Consider the following 15,581-nt stretch of genomic DNA (forward strand, 5'->3'; position numbering starts at 1 on the left):
AGTGTATTTAACCCTTAATTCACCCAAGATAACACCCACCTTATACTCTCTCAAGACCGCACACTCCATCACCATCATCCTAGTTTTACTATCCAACATGCTGCAGCATATTTAACCCTTAATTCATCCAAGGTAACACCCACCTTATACTCTCCCAATACCACAGACGTTTTCAAACACGTCCTACACTGACACAACCCCATAATATATAAGCTAAAATTAAAAATTAAAATGAAATGTTTATCCTACAGCCTGCATATCTCCTCCAAACTAAAACTGAGTGGTGACATCCATCCAAATCCTGATACACCCCCACAAACCTTTAACTCTACAACCCCCCAAACCACACTCCTCCAATACAACACAACACTACTTCTTCATCCTCTAACATTACACATATAAATATTAGAAGCAGCTACAATAAGGTACCACAGTTCCATGCCTGGCTTAACCTACATCCTCCATATATAGTAGTACTTACTGAAACTTGGCTGAAAAAAGAAACAAAAGATAATGAACTCTACCTCCAAACTATAATATACTAAGAGCAGACAGAGAAAATAAAAGGGCTGGTGGAGTCACAATACTGTATGAAAATTTTCTACAGCTTACCCCTTCACCACTAACTAAATCCGCCATCCATAATTTGGTAAGACAGAAATGATCATATTTACCCTCAAAGTCCAACAAAACAAGACAATATCCATCATAAGTGCTTATTTGCCATCTGGTAATCTGTCTGTTTAAAAGATTTATTCTGCTGGGTCATATCCAACATCTGTCAAGAAACAGACATATCGGGTGATTTTAATATTGACTGTCTCCCTCTCCCCTCTGACTCTCCTAACCAATCAGTAAATCTCTATGATCTCTCACAACTAATCACCACACCCACTCGTTATAATAAAAGCAACACTAAGGGACTATTAATGAACTGGATTCTTACCTGTAGGTCTCATAAAATCTTTACCTCAGATACTCTTCCAAATACTCTGTGATCATCTCCCTGCCCATGTAATAAGTAAACAAACTAATATTCCATAGCAGTCACATCTCAGCATAGCACATAACCTCATACATTTCAACAAAGATTCCTTTATCTCCTGTCTAAAACTATATAACTAGAATGCTCTAAAATATGTTCCACTAGATGATGCAGTGGATCGTTTTAGTTCTAATTTTTTGAACATCTTAAATGAACTTGCTCCACTCAGAAAAACAAAGAGGTTTAGGGCCAATCCTGACATCTGGCTGTCTTGAAATACAAAGCACCTTATGAGACTTAGAGAAAGAGCCTGGAGTACATGGCTATCCAATAAAACACTAACACATCTCCAAAAATTCAGAGAACTCAGGAAACTAAACTATAGCTCAAATTAGGTTAGATAAAACATATACTACATTGACCTGCAACATGAAAAGTACAAAAATCTCAAAACATTCTGGTCCTGTATAAACCAGCTGCTTAATCCTGGCTGCATCATTCAACCACCTCCTACACTTACCCCTAACAACAACTCTACCACCTGTGCTGATGCTTTTTCTTCAAAATTCCCCTAACAACAACAAACAGACAACAGCACCAACTACTATTCCTCTTCTTAACCTCTCCTTCCAACCAGTCCCCACTACTTATATAAAAAAATATTACTTAAATTGAAACCCACAGCCTTAGCTCTGAAAGCATACCTGGCGGATACCTCAGGAAGCAATAGATTACACAATCTCATTTCTAATAAATCACTCCAACAGTGAAGCATATGTCCTTACCCTCTGGAAAAAAATACATTCTTCCCATCCACATAGGAGGGCATTCAACTGGACTCTCCAACTACAGGCCCATTGCCATCCTCTCCCCCCTCTCAAATATCCCCAAAAATACATCCAGTCACAACTCTTATATTACCTTACACAAAATAACCTCATCTCAGCATGGCTTCTGTCCCCACTACAATACCTCCACTGCTTTACTTTAGTTTCACCAATACAGTAAACACAAACAGGAATGACACAAACCTAGTGTCTGCCCTCTTCCTTGATTTATCCAAGGCCTTTGACAGGATCTCTCACTTTATTCTCATACACAAACTTCATAACCTAGGACTCGTCAGCACTGCTATATCATGGTTTTGTAGCTACCTCCAAAATGGAGCTCAAACTGTCAAGTGGCAAAAAGACATCTCATTCTTCCTCCCCGTCCCAGGTGGTTTACCACAAGGATCAGTCTTGGGACCCATTCTCTTTAATATCTTCATGAATGACCTACATAAAGCTTGTAAAACTGCATCCCTAGTCCAGTATACAGATGACACTACAGTTATCTGTATTGCAAAAAAAAAAAAACATCAACAAACTACAAGAACTTACTCAGCAGTCCTTTTCCAGTATTGAAACTTGGTTGATATCTGCCCAGCTTTTCAAATCCAAACGAATCCTATTTGCTCCCAGTTTACAATCAATAAAACCTCCCTCTCAGTTACGTCATGCAACAAAACAAAAATTGATCTTGTCACACATACTAAATTGTTAGGCATCTGTGTAGGTAAAAACCTAAAATTTGACACACATCCAAAATATAGTGAAAAAATTTACACCTCTATAGAGCCAAACCCTTCTTCTCAGACACTGTAACAAAACATGTCACCTCTTCTCTCCTCCTGCCTACTCTAATGTTTTCTGCACCCATCCTTAACAAGATCCAAGACCTTGCTAAACAAAATAACACAATTTGCTGTCAGTCTTCACAAGAGAACACACCACTGTGCTGCCCTAAGGGAATTACAGTGGCTGGAATTCCCACATTAACTAACCTCCTCACAACTTCCACAAATCCACAACATTGTGTATAAACCTAACAACTGTCAACACATTTCCAGTTCATACAAATATATAACCCTTCCAGACCGCTACGTTCATTGGACAAATACCTATTACATGCGTCCAAATCCAACAATTCTGCTACCAAATTACAACTCCCCCACCACATTGCTAAATCCTGGAACTCCATATCACTAGCTATATGACAAGAACATTCCCTAAAATCATTTAAAACTCAACTAATGTCCTACCCACTCAATTGGCAGCTCTGTACATGTGATGTTCCGGGATAATCCCCAAACCTTACTGTCACCACATTTATGTAACTGGCCATAATACAGCTACTTCTTCACAATCTCTAACTATTAGACTATCACCTACCCCTCTCCACTACTATCTCTGTCTCCCTTTTACCTGGATCTCCTCAGTGCTCCTTCATAATTTGTAACCATCTTCATCCTGTAATTACTTCACTGTCTCCTACTCAATATCTATTTACAGATGATTCCATTTGAAAATAACTAGATTCTTATAAGCTTGATATTAGCTAACATTTTCTGTATTCTTCATTTAACTGTCATATTTTCATTAATTGTTATATCATTACTATTCTATATATGTTCATTTGCTATTCTATGTATGTATATTTACTACTCTATGTATGTGCATATATTATTTTTGATTAACTGTCATATCATTACTAGTATATGTATGTGCATTCATTATGTAAATGTATAACTGCCTTCTACTCATTTTGTAAAATAGAGCATTTCTCCCTGGGCCTCTGCTGAAAATGGGACTTGTGCCTAGTCAGACCTTCCCAGGAGAAAAAAAAAGCAATAAATAAATACTCCACATGCAAACTCCCCACTTTAACAGACTAAATCATTCTTTATTCCATTGCTGTGACCACTTTTGCTACAAATGCCAGTACCACATATCTCTCAGTTGTCCAGACTTTCACAGAATGTCCAGATTTTTCCCTCATATTTTTGTTTTGTTCCTTATAAAATTTGTGGTTTTCTGTCAAATAACTATGATAGTCTTTAGATTGAAGTCACTAAATAATGACATACACTTGAGTTTCAGACTTCAAATCCTTCAGAAAATTAATATCAACACAAACCCTGTTAGTCTAGCAAATTTCTAAATTTATAACAGCAATATTTATAATCCATCCCTATTTTCGGGCCTTTGTCTCCTCATTTTGTCAAGCTTTGTCCAGATTCCTTGCACTAAGAGGTTGAGAGGTATGTTGAGTAGCATTTGACTGGTCAATTCCTCTTTATTCCACCCTGCTGCATGGGTCTCTTCTCCGAGTCCCAATACTTCTGAAGGACCAAGTTGAGGTTTTACCAGATGTCTCAGTCCACCTTTGAATTGTCTACCTCCATCCTTGTTGTGCTCTCCTGTATACTCCCAAAACATATGAATCATTCTTCAGATCCAGATCTCTCACATTTTATATTAGAAATTTGTCTATCCCATGTTCCATTATTGGGTGATTTCACAAATACGGCCATTTTGTAAGATAAAGGCATTTTCCCATGTAAGTTTCCAGTTGTCTTGACTTATTTCCTCATTAATATTTACCTGAATTATCTAGACCCTCATCTTTTCTTTTAACCCTTCTGTGCTGTCTGATATCTTTATATATTAGGCAACTTTTACCCTGTTTTCATGTTGCCCCACTTGTTCCAAGCAGCCTCACTGTACTTCTTCCCTTATGCAGTGCTGGACTATTCAACATACAGCTTCATTAATGTATTACATGGGAAGTTATGTTGAACATAAGCTAGGAAAAGTTTCATGTTTCCTGAGAATGAAGGCCTCTTTCCTCCTGTCCAAGGTCTTGCTTACTTAGCTCCTTTAACTGTTCTCATCCATATACACCTGCTTCTTCCCATACTACCTGCTCACATCTAGGAATTCTGTCTTTAACATCTGCCTGATCCCAGATCCTTTTGTAAAGAGGCACTTTCCAGCACATATCTCATAGTTGTTTAACCCCCCCCCTCTCCATAATCCCGCATCTTTACTCTTTTTATGCTGCCTAATCCATTGTGTTATATCAGAAACCACAACCTGTGAAGGAAGATGTATTATAACCCACCCACCACCGGGAGGGTAGGGTTAAGTGTTTCTGTCTTAGACTTCCATGTTGGCTTACTTCACCAACAAATTCTTCAAGTAGGACCTGAAACTTATCCATCAAAGGGTGCTCAAACCATACTGGAGACTGTCTCATCATACAGCAAATGTTCTTATGAGCACATACAAAAAGAACAATATTTTTAGATCAAATGTAAAAAGATACATGCATACACACATGCATACAAATATTTCAAGCACAGGCATTAATACCCTTCTAACCTGCCAATGTACCAAAACAATTGTTCCCATAATAAGTGTCCAGGCTGTTCTTAAAATATCTAAATTAGTAGTTTCTTTAATGTAATTTGGAAGTCTGTTCCATTCATTAACTGTTCTCTCAGAGAACCAATTAGTACACATCTCATTCCTATAGAATCTTCTACATAGGTTGTCTGATGACTCTCTACTAATTTTTGATAGCCCCAAACATTCCCTGAGGTAGCTGTCTCTAAATGCCCGATATACCTGAATAAAATCTCTTCTTAGACATCTATAAGGGACACTGTACAAGTTCGGATATTTTAGTCTTTTATAATAACTTAAATTTTCACATCTATGGATGCCCTTGGTATATTTCTGCTGTACTCTTTTAGTTTACTCATGCTTGTTTTCTTATAAGGTGTCCATATTGTTATTCTATATTCAAGTTTAGGTCTAATGTAACTAATAAGCAATAACTTCATAATTTCTGATTTCCTAGACTTTTATACAACTTATAGTTCTATAACTGTCATTAACCCGTTGGTTTATATGATTAGAAAAACTCAAAGCTCGCTATACCCATATACCCATATACCCAGGTCCTTAAATGAATCCATAGTTGCAATCATTGTGTGCTATATTAAATATTTACCTTTCAATTTATGTCTCTCAAATCATATATGCTTAGTTTTTGATACATTTATCAGCATTTTATTCTCCTGTGCCTAAATGGTCAATTTAGTTAAGTTATTTTGCAGACATGCCTTATCTGTAACAAGTAATCAGTTTACCTAATTTCAGGACATCTGCATATAGAATGAAGAACACCTCAAATGAAAATATTAGGTCTGAAATCTAAACAAGTAAGGGCCTAAGACAGAGCTCTGTGGGACACCCTGACTGTAACCAAGAATTTCACCTGTCCAATTGCTGTATGATACTTGCTATGTCCTATTTGTAAGTCATGCAGCTAATCATCTTATCAACAGTACAATAATATCTAGTTGTTCTAATTTATTAATCAGTGTTTTGTGTATGACCCAGTAAATGCTGAAGTTAAATCTATATAAATTACATCACAGCACTATTTTTCATTCAAAGCTGTTATTATATTTTTATAGAACATCATGTTACAGGTGGTAATAGATCTGTTTTCAACATGTGCATGCTGATATATGGTTTCAAGTACCATATTATCCAAATTCAGACAATAATTTATCCAATATTACATTCTCTATTATTTTCCACAACATGAAAGTAGACTTAAGGGTCTGTACGATTCTGGCTTTCTCCTACTCACCTTTCCCTTAAAGACAGGTTTAATAAGCACATGTCTCCAGTCTTGAGGAATCGCTTCATATTTATATGACCTAGTAAATAATAGATATAATGGTACTGTAAGTTCTTGCTGAAGTGTTCTTGGGTCACTATTATTAATTCTGTCTCCTCCCTGTGGTTTGTTGGGCTCAGTCTTCCTAGTTTTTTTTCAATAATTTGATTCCAGTATCTGAGGTTACCTGGATGTCACTAGATTGACTAATAACCCAGTTTGTGGAGTCAAACTGTGTTGGATAAGATTTTGTAAATATATCTATATTCTGTTGTGTCAGGAATAAATTTTAGAATCTACACACAGTTTATCAACTTGTATGTCTTTACTCCTTCCACATCTTATGTATCTATAAAAAGGTTTCCTATTATGCTTCATATCTTTATATAAATTTACTTCAAAATTTTCTTGAGTTTGTCTCACACTATGCTTAATTTGTTTGTCCAGCTTGCTTATTTCAGTTTTCAAAGTTTTAGTTTGACCTCTTTTCCATTTCTTATATTTTTTTGTCTCTCATCTTAATCAAGTATCTTGTCCTTGTGGGAATATATCCCCCCTGACATTGTATGCTTAGACCTTGGAGTTAAACATTTTTTATTACTTTTTGCAGTCAATTTCTCTTTCAAACCTTTCCACATTCAATCTGCAGTTTTTCCACTGAACATGTTACTCCAGCTAGTTTTACATGACTCTTTTACTTCCATATAATCTGTAATGAATCTTCTGTGCATTGGTTTATATTTCAGTTTGGCAGAAATAACTAGCAACTAATTAACCTTTATAACCCCATGATCACTGCACCTCAATGATGGTAAAACTTGACTTGAAGTAACAATAATTTATTTAGGAACAGAAACAATGCATAACATGTTATATTCCCTGGTAGTTTTTTTATACAATCTGAAGCAATTGTTGCTCCTGAACATACATTCTGAATAATTTCCTTACTAATGCTGTTGAATCAATATTGTTCCAGTCTGTTTCTGGTAAATTTAAGTCCCCATCTAATATTATTGTTCCCTCCTGTGTTTCATGCAAGAAATATACAAATTCCTCTAGGTCATCAGCACTTGACTTTGGTGGTCTATACACTCCAACAATTGTTATGTGTTCCAAGGTTGTCTTTATTGTCACAGTTACACAGTCTACAGTATTGGTGTTATCATAAGTCTCATAACTATCTTTAATTCCTATCATAACACCTACATCTGATTTTTTTTGTTAGAATGTCTGTTACAGTAAAAACAGAACTGGTTTCCAGCTACTGTTCTTTAACCATGTCTCACAAACAATAACAATATCAATCTTGTGGAAATGTATCAAATGTTCCAATAAAAAATTTACGCTGCTAGCATTAACAACCATCTGTGAACTGTTAAATATTTGACCTGGCAAAAATCCTACCTAATTTTTGTCAAACTTTGCAAAATATATGTTGCAAAAATTATTTTCTGTGATCTTGACAAATGCACGCTACCCTGTCTGAACACAAGTGTGCCCAAAACTAGGCTTGGATGCTGTTGCATACATTTCCATTTTTTAAAACGGGACATTTTTTCCATAATTGTTTTTCATTTACAGTGACCTGACTATCCTTTCTATATGTGATTTGTGAAAAATACATCTTAACACCAGTGCAAGCTATACTAAGAGAGCTGTAAATTCTCTATTAATAGTCAGAGAGTCCTTGCAGATGAGATCATTTGCACCGACATGAATAAAAACAAATCCTTACTTCCTTAGATTAAGGTATTCCAAGGCTTGTCTCACATCTTCTATTTTTGCTCCTGGCAAGCATAACACTGTTCGCTGTTCATTATCTTCTCTGCAAGTATAAGTATCAGTTCCTCTAATAATTTAATCTTCAATTACAAGAATATCTTTTCTGACCAGACATGAAGAATCTTCAACTTCTAATACAATAGTATCTGCTCTATCAGTTGTTACAAAGGAATGATCTTCATCACCATTAGTCTTATTAATCCCACAGTTTTCATTGCAAATCAAATTTGCAAGCATACAATTGTCATTCAGCTGGCTTTGTAAATCCAACAGCTTGAGCCATGTAGTCAACATCCGCCTTTCTCTTCTTTTTTCTTACAGTAATGTTCTTCAATCTTTCAACATTTAATTTTGATTTCTCATTTTTACCTGCCTCTTGCCTGTTTTTTCTACCTTCTCTTTTGGAAAAAAGATGCCTTTTTCTGTAGATTGAAGGTTTTCTGATAGAAAAAAATATTATTCCCTGTAATATGTGAGTTACATAACAAAGCAGTGTCTTTTTAAATATGTATATTCTTTACTTTACAGTAATTTTTCTTTTTCTTCTTTGTTATTTGTTATGAACTTCTGCCTTTCTTTTTTTGTTTCCTTTTAAACACTCTGAATCCTCAGATTGCTGAATACCTGCATCCAGAATTACAAAGTTATCAGGGGCATCATCTTGTTTTCATAGGGGTCGAGTGATCTTTACAGACAAGAGATGCATAATTTCCTAAATGTGTTCTATTTGCTCTTTGCCTAACATTATTTATTTCATCAATCCAGTCATTAATATGTATAACAACAGTTTTCCAATCTGTGCCAATTGCACAAGTGCAATCATCATCATTAAGTCTAGATTTACTTCTAACAATGGTAAGCAAATCATCCAGCTTTTACATGAGGAACACAGATCACCAGTGTTATCAGGTGCTACCTTTAAACAGGGCCAGTGCTAGCATTTTGGGGGCCCCCAGCAAGGTTCAAGTTGGGGGCCCTACTCAAGAGGACATCAAGCGTTACCACATTGCCATTGCACCTCCTTCCCTGTCAAGCTCATCCAGCACCATTTAACCACTAGTGTCACTACATTCAGATAATTAAGAATTGATGTGCCAAGCCACAGACTGGCATTTAGTACCAAGGTTATATTACGATAAACTTCTGTACTACAGTACGGTAGCTACTCATAGGTACACACATTGACTGACACTTAATACCAATGTTGCATTAAGACAACCCCCTGTACCACAGCAAGGTAGCTACTCACAGGTGCGCACAGTGACTAACACAATACCAATGTTTCATTAAGACAACCCCCTGTACCACAGCAAGGTAGCTACTCACAGGTGCGCACACACTGATTAGCATTTAGTGCCAATGTTACAATCCTGATAAACTCCTGTACCACAGCAGTAGCGATTCACAGGTGCACATAAGGTAGCAACTCACAGGTGCACACTCTGACTGGCATCGAGTACCACTGTGACATTATGAAACCCCTGTATCACAGCAAGGTTGCCACTCACAGATGCAGACACTAACTGCATACTCAACTGCCCAGTTTTTTAAAAAATGTCCAGATGTGACTCTTGTTTGGTCTGTTCCTCAATTTAGAGTTTTCTGGATCTTTTTGTGGCAAATCATTGATGACTGAATTCATTAAATGACAGGCATTTCAGTTTAACTTCATATACCCTTCACAACATGCATGGTAAGACCTTTTATTCTAACATTTTCAGTTTATAAGAGCAATATTTAAAATTTGCCCAGATCTTTGGGGCTGGAACCCCATTATCTGTGGCTTTGTCCAGATTTTGTGCCATGAGATAAAGAGCTACAGCTGGCATTTAGTAGCAATGTTGTTACATTATGACAAGTCTCTGTACCGCATCAAGGTAGCCAGTCCCAAAAAGGTACACAAAGACACCTACACTGACTCCCCAAAGACACCCACATTGACTGGCATTTAGTAGCAATGTTGTTACATTACGACAAGCCTCTGTATCGCATCAAGGTAGCCAGTCCCACAGAGGTACACAAAGACAGAGACACACACACACACACAGAGACACACACACACACACACACACACACACACACACACACACACACACACACACACACAGAGAGAGACACACACACACACACACACACACACACACACACACACACACACACACACACACACAGACACACACACACACACACACACACACACACACACACACACACACACACAGAGACACACACACACACAGACACACACAGACACACACAGACACACACACACACACACACACACACACACACACACACACACAAACAGACACACACATGATAAAGGCTGCACTACAGCAAGACTGAACACCCACACAATTACTGACATGCAGAACAGTCACACTGCAGATGTACACAACACAGCTATGGGACACAGAAAATACTAAAGACAACATACAAATGAAAGCCATGGGAATTACAGAGCCTGAGGCAGACTCAAACCCAAAAGAAAGCCATGGGGATTATGGAGCCTGAGGCAGACAGACTCAAACCCAAATAAACACACAAAGACATGGGGATTACTGAGCCTGAGGCAGACTCAAACCCATGCACAAGAGAGTAATGGGAATTAGTAAGTCTGACACAGGCAGACTCAAACCCAGAGAGAAAAAGGTGAAGACCAAAGTGCCATTCATCTTCCATATGCATTTACCTCTTCAGCGTCTGACTGCTGCCACTTGTCTGTTCTTCCTTCACTTCTGTCCTAGCCCCTGATGAGTCCTGCTGCTCCCAACTGTCCTACCATCCTGATGAGTCCTGCCACTACCCTGCCGCTCCACACGAGTCCTTCTGCTCCCGACAAGTCCTGCCACTCCCGACGAGTCCAGCCGCTCCCAGTTGCCTTTGCCTAACATCCTGCTAATTCCATCCTCATGGTCCTACCTGTTGGAGGTACGCAAACAAAAAGTGAATACACAGCATACAAGCCATACTAAAGTACTATCTGAAATTACTGCCTGACAGCATTATAAAAGATTACTGGAAAGGAAATATGAGCACATACCTAATCTACAGTTTTACTGGGATCTTACGAATTTTCTTCCGGACAAAGTCTTCAATGAGGCTGCCATGTGATACAGTTCGTCCCACTTCATGCTCAATTGACAGCACAGCTAAGCCTGAAAGTCTCTCCTGACTCATTGACGAACTCAGGTATGTCTTTATGAGTTTCAGCTTAGAAAAGCTGCGTTCTGCAGTAGCCACTGTAATGGGTGCAGTCCAATAAATGCGCAGTGAAACATAAGTATTTATATATATATGTCTTGCAAGTGGTTGCGAATAAGGAAATTTAACACAGTCAGTGGTGATGATTCATTATCAATCATTTGAGAAAGGCTTTTAAGTTTGTGTCCAAGGTCAGAGTCATCAATATCACAGTGGCCACTTATTCTGTCAGTCAGTTGTTCTTTCAAAGCCTTGCAGTGTTGCAGCAGTGTGTCTTCTGCAACATCACTCAAGGCTTTAATATTTGATAAAAATCCAAATGCCTTATCAAACTCGGAAAGCTGCTGAAACCGGTCAGTAAACGACTGGATTGTTGTGTCCAGCAGCACATTGAAGAACTCTACACGTAATTTTACCGCTGGATCCTGTACAGTCTCATCTTCTCCTTCATAGTCAAAGAACTGTTTTACTTTCCTCCGTCTCTTTTCTTGAAACGTGGTGCCAACATCCAGTTCTTCCGCTATCTTGGAGGCTTCGCCCATGGCATGTTGAAATCCCGTTTCACTGTAATTCTTTAGCAGGTCCATAGTGGATGCCAGCACTTTGACACATGGTGAAATATCAACAGATGGACTCTGCAGAACTTTGCTTGCATGATTTACCTCTGTCAGCACATCATACCAAACCACTAAACATACAATGAACTGGTATGACATAAGTTCTGAGCACAGTCCTCTTGCTTGTTGATATGTTGCAGCATCATTTGTACTTACTGCTTGCCCTATCTCCTGTAATGCCTCAATGACTCCCTTCAACTGAAATCTTACTGTCTTGACAGAGTCTATCCTGCATTCCCAGAGAGTCTCCAACAGTGGCTTCACAGTGACATTTGTGTGCCATTTTAAGATCTGCCATCAGCTTGTTGATGCTGAACAGAATACATAAATATTCTGCAGGCATCCAAAGAATGACACTGCCTGTACTGATGAATGTGCTCCATCACTAACTATAAGATTTAAATTATGGCAGGCACACGGCACATAAAAAGTCCTTGAATTCATCTGTTTTATCCGGGCCTGCAGTCCAGCTCGTTTCCCCTTCATGTTGCTGCCATTGTCGTATCCTTGTCCTCGACAGTCATTAATGTCCAGATGATGATTTTGAAGAGTCTGAAGAAGAGCTTCTGTCAGTCCTGCCTCAGTTGTGTCATTCACATGCACAAATCCCAGAAAATGTTCAACTGTGGCTGCAGTCTGTGAAATGTCCACATACCTAGCTACTACAGTCATTTGCTCTTGATTGCTGATATCTGGCGTGCAACCAAGAATCACAGAAAAGTACCTAGCATCCTTCACCTTCCCTACAATGATCCTTAAAATAGCATTTGCAATCAGGTGGATAACTTCATTCTGTATGTCCTTCCCAAGATAGTGATCCATTATCTCTTTATTACGAATACCACGCAAATGTTCAGCCATGGCAGGGTCAAACTGCGACAAAAGTTGCACTTGACCTAAGAAGTTGCCATTGCCATAGGTGTCCAGGGCATCAGTTGTACCACGGAATGCCATGTTCCGTTCTGCCAAGTACTGGACAACAGCAATAATGCGTTCTAACACACCATGCCAGTGAGTTATCTCCTTTTCAACAACTGCTTGTCTCTTATCATCCATAGTCTGTCTACTCTTTATTCGGTCCAGTTCCTTCCACTTCATCATGCATGCCATATGCTCTGGCACTAGGTCATGGCTGTGTAAAGCTGTGGACATCTGTCTCCATGCTTTGTAACCACCTGACCAGAGAAGATGGTTAGAATGTCCAAACAATTTGCATGGAAAGCAAAACAGTGCATCATTTGAGACCGAATATGTCAGCCAAGTGCGTTTTGCTCTCGCTCCATTAGGCAGCACATGGAAATAGTTCTCAGATGTAAATCTTTTCTGCTCATTGACTGGGAACTGTGGTAACACCACTTGCACAGGTCCATGCTGAATGGCAGCTACGCTAAACTCATCCCTAATCAAGTCTGGCCAAGTCCCTAGATCCTCCAAAGATGTACTTGACACTCCCTGCAAGTCATAGGACACATCTGTCACTACGGAAGTATGGGCTCCTTCTGTATCAAAGTCTGGTGATCCAGGCAACACCTCAGGTGAATCTGCATTTGCTGCTGTGCTTTCACCCATGGTAATGGCTATAGGTCCATAGGAAGTAGCCTGTGGTGTGGCCGCAAGAGAGTGGTCACTTTCTAGTGAAAGGATGCTGGCCTCACAGTGGTCAGACTATAATGCAGAACCATTGTGTTGTCCTGAAGGCAGACTTTTTCTGAATCTCCCCTCTCCGATGAGTCACAGAAAATTTTCATAATGGAACCCTGTCTCTTTGCATCCTCATTCCTCTGCTGCTGAAGCTTTCTTTTTGCTGCTCCTGACAAATATGTATGCTTCATCTCTAACTGGGAATGGAAGTAAAGCAGAATTACTACACATGCAGAGTCCTTTTGTCATACTGTTATTAAAAATGCTTAATGATTTGCATTGACATCAGTCACTATTGCACTGCAGGCAGAAAGACTGAAGAATGACTAACCAGTAGGCACAAACAAGTAATGAGAGGCCCAGGTTTACAGTTTCATGTTAAATATCTAACACTAGAGGTGAACTTCAGCTTTTAATACACAATTCTTCCCCTGTCATTCCCCCTAAACATGTGAAGAGGCCACAAATGATGCAAAAGATCGATATTTCAAGCTCTCAGACTAAAGTCTGAAAGAACTAATGACTAGGAGAGGCACAAGTTTGAAGAGGAACACACCAAACCGAGGCAAGACAAATGCTACGGTACAATACAGACTACATATGCCCACTACCTCTCAATCTGTTAGCAAACTTGAACAAATCAAAATCATTGTTTGAACAAAGGAGTGAAATCATGGATTTGCTAGAAAACCTCATTTGTGAGGGATGAAGAAATGGCACACAGACTGGGAGACTGACATTCCCACAACCCCTCCAAGCACAGGATCCGTGTACAAAAGCATAAATCCAAGGAATGTATCATGCATTACGTGGAGGGTATGAAACAAGAAGTCCATTTCTGTTAGTAGCCCCAGCCGTCTGCATTGTGCTATGCAATCATTTTGAGAGAGAACAGGCTAAAAACCAAAAACATCTGGACACAATTCTCACAGGCCCCATCAACCTCCTAAAACTTTCAACTTAATTCAGACAGCCAAAAAACTTGGATAGCAGAGCAGTGTTTGCAGTAGTATGCATTAAAGACATCAGTACATTCTGTGAAATTCTTACCCCCCCATCTCGGCACAATTTTGGATGAAGTGAAAACAAAATTACCAATGTGCTTGTACAGTCTGTGACCCCCCCCCATTACAAAAAAAAACTCCAGGCAAACAATGGACACTGCAGCATTCTCACAGGCCCTAACCACACTCCCAAACTTTCAATACAATAGCTATGGACCATAAAAATAAGTCATTGCAACAAGGCATATCAAGGACAGTTAGACAGCACTATAAACAGATAGCAGAACAGTGTTTGCATTAGCAGGCATTAAGATATCAGTACATTCTATGGAATTCTTAATCCCCCCCCCCAACCACACTCCAAACCTTTCAACACAATAAGTATGGACAATGAAAAAAGTTAAGTCATTGCATCAGTAGTACATTGTTGGTAAACACAATAGTAGCATAACAGGGTTTGCATTAGTATACATTCAAACATCTACACCTTCTGCAACATTCTCACAGCTGCTAACTACCCTCCTGACATTAGGCATGGTAAACAAAGTCCTCTCAACCTCCAAAGAGCATAATTCAAACAGCCAATAATAACTGCAGAACAAGGCGTAACATCAGGGATAGTTAAACAGTACTATAAACCTAGACAGCTGAACAGTGTTTACATTAGCATGTATTAAGATATCAGGCCCCATCAACCTCCAAATAGCATAATTCAAACAGCCAAAAATAACTGCAGAACAAGCTGTAACATCTGGGATATTTAAACTGCACTATAAACCTAGACAGCAGAACAGTGCTAATGCATTAAGATATCAGTACATTCTGTGGAAT

Source organism: Protopterus annectens, chromosome 4.part1 (genome assembly GCF_019279795.1).
Source record: "Protopterus annectens isolate FY-2018-M chromosome 4.part1, PAN1.0, whole genome shotgun sequence".
Taxonomy (NCBI): domain Eukaryota; kingdom Metazoa; phylum Chordata; order Ceratodontiformes; family Protopteridae; genus Protopterus; species Protopterus annectens.